This window comes from Nicotiana sylvestris, chromosome 3, assembly GCF_000393655.2.
Source record: "Nicotiana sylvestris chromosome 3, ASM39365v2, whole genome shotgun sequence".
NCBI lineage: Eukaryota > Viridiplantae > Streptophyta > Magnoliopsida > Solanales > Solanaceae > Nicotiana > Nicotiana sylvestris.
This window is the reverse complement of record NC_091059.1, coordinates 181,445,777-181,448,712: the sequence shown is the minus strand read 5'-3', so window position 1 is coordinate 181,448,712 and position 2,936 is coordinate 181,445,777.

The window sequence follows — 2,936 nt, the reverse complement described above, 5'->3', positions numbered from 1 at the left end:
TTTTCTATTAATTGTCCTCCACAACTGAAGCTTAGAACTCAGCTTGCGTGGTTGTGTAGCTCAGTTTTGTTCATGGTATCAGAGCATAGAGGCCATTAATATGGACCTAAGCTCATCGATCAACTTAATTTCCGCAATTCGCTTTGATTTTATAGTTTTTATCTTCATTTATGAGATTCTAGGGCACAAATTGAAGAACTCATACAATGACGAGTATTGATAATACGTTGCTAGAAAACCTAAGTCACAATCATCCTCTATTTCTACATTCAACAGATAATTCAGGAGTTGTCTTAATCTCACTGCAGTTGATAGGATAAGACAATTACTTTGTGTGGAGTAGGGCAATGCGTATCACGATATTAGGTCGCAACAAAATAGGATCCATTGAAGGCAACTGTAAGAAGGAAGACTACGGTACGAATTTGACAGATCTGTGAGAGAGATACAATGCGATTGTTCTCTCGTGGATAATGAACTGCGTATCGAGTGATTTGCTGAGCGGAATCGTGTATTCTTCGAATGCATGTACTGTTTGGAAGGACTTAAAAGAGAGATTTCATAAGGTCAATTGCTCTATAATCCTCCAGTAACATAGAGCCATAGCCACTGCGAATCAAGGAACAAGCTCAATTGTAACTTATTTCTCAAAGTTGCATGAACTTTGGGCTGAATTTGACTGTTTGGCACCAGCTGGTTGTGATTGTCCAAAGTCAAGTGAATATAAGATTTTTATGTGGAGGCAAAAGCTATCGCAGTTCCTCATGGGACTTAATGAGACATATGAACAGGCACGTGAGCAGATCATGATGATAGATCCACTCCCAACTGTGAATCAAGACTACTCTATGCTGATGGAAAGAGAAAGCCTAAGAAGTATGGCAAATCTTGTAGTTCCTGGTGACAATGTTAAGATGACAGCTATGTTAAATACAAAAGGATTCATACTCAAAAGCCCAGGAAGAATTATAATCTGTTATATGATTATTGCAAAATGAAAGGGCATACTAGAGAAAGATGCTATAGATTGATTTCTTACCCTGATGATGTCAAGTTCAAAAAGAAATTTGGAGGCAATACAACTCACAATGTAATGGTAGGGGACATGGAGCTTTCAGAACATGATGCAGCAACCAACTCACCAAATGACATTCCACCAAATGCCATCAACATTGAGGAGCAGGTTGTTCTTGATGATACTACATGGACTATTGATGAAGAAGGGGGCATAAATTTGACAGATCATGCTCACCACCAAGATTTCACTAATGAGGAGACAAAAAAAATAAATGATGAAGTACAAAGCCATAATAAAGTGCAAAGCCATGACGAAGAGTGTACTAGGAAGTTCACTAAAGACAAACGAGTACTAGTTTGGATCACTGACTATGTGATGCAGCTGCACTAGATCAGTCACCTAAACCTTATTCCATTTACAATTATGTATGTTATGATGGATTGAAGCCAGCTATCAGAATTATTTGGGATCTATCTTAACTGTTGTTGAACCTAAAACATTCTATGAAGCATCCAAAGACAAGAGGTGGATTGAAGCTATGAAGGCAGAAATCCAAGCCTTAGAAGACAACAAGACATGAAAACTAGTGGCATTACCAGCATGAAAGACTCTTATAGGATGCAGATGAATTTACAAGATAAAGTACAAAGTAAATGGAGACATTGACAGGCTCAAGGCACGCTTGGTAGCCAAGGGGTATAGCTAGAAAGAAGGCTTGGACTATTATAAAATATTTTTCCAGTTGTGAAAATGGTCAATGTAAGTGCAATGGTTTCTATTGTAGCAACTGAAGGTGGCATATACATCAAATGGATGTATACAATGCCTTTCTTCAAGGGAATCTCTATGATGAAATGTGTCACACCTCCTTTTTCCGCTCCCGCGAGGGTGCAAGGGAGTTTTCTCCAATTAAAGGACAGTCGAAACGGGATTTATTTGTTTGTTTCAGAGTCGCCACCTGGGAATTTTAAGGCGTCCCAAGTCACCAATTTTAATCCTTGAATCGAGGAGAATATGACTCTGTTTATTATTCTGCAAACCAGAAATCCGGATAAGGAATTCTGTTAACCCGGGAGAAGGTGCTAGGCATTCCCGAGTTCCCTGGTTCTAGCACGGTCGCTCAACTGTTATATTCGGCTTGATTATTTTGATTTGTTAAATACATTTTTATTGCATGATTTTATTGTTACCGCTTCTATTTAGATTGTTTATAATTAAAGACCCTTTTTTCGAATCGAATCACGCGTACGTGTATTCGTTTTATATATTATATATTTTTTAACGTGAAAAATCGTGTCACGCGTACGTATACACAATGATATTGATAATATAATAATTATTATTTTTTTTCGAAATTTTTTATTATAAAAAAAGAAGACTTAAGTTCGAAATTGTGCTAAAAATAAAATTAAGAACGTTCGTCGCTCTTGTATAATTAAATATTGAACCACACATCTCGAGTTATATGAAATTAATATTGATATTCTCCGAAGAGCCCCCTTTTTATTAAATGTTCGTTCGAAGTTGCGCGAACGCATAATCCGAATTGCTTTTAGAAATATAATCAGGTTACGCGAACGCATCCCTAATCACGCAAAATATTCTTAATAGTAGTATAGATTTTCCATAAATTGTTGAATGTTAACCGCAAATTATATTTTTTGCGTAAGAATTATATTTCTCCAAGCCATTCAAATTTAAAAGGGTAAAAATAAACGTGGGATTAATAATACCATTTTTCCGTAAATACAATATATGCATACCCAAAAAATGAATTGCATATAAAACTAGGAAAGAGAATTAATTTGATAAACAAACTAATAGTTTTCGAAGAAATTATATCTCCTTCTCATCTACTTGTTTTTAGTCCAAAGTTATAATGGTTTGGTTAATGTTTGCAATGGAAGATAAGAGTCAA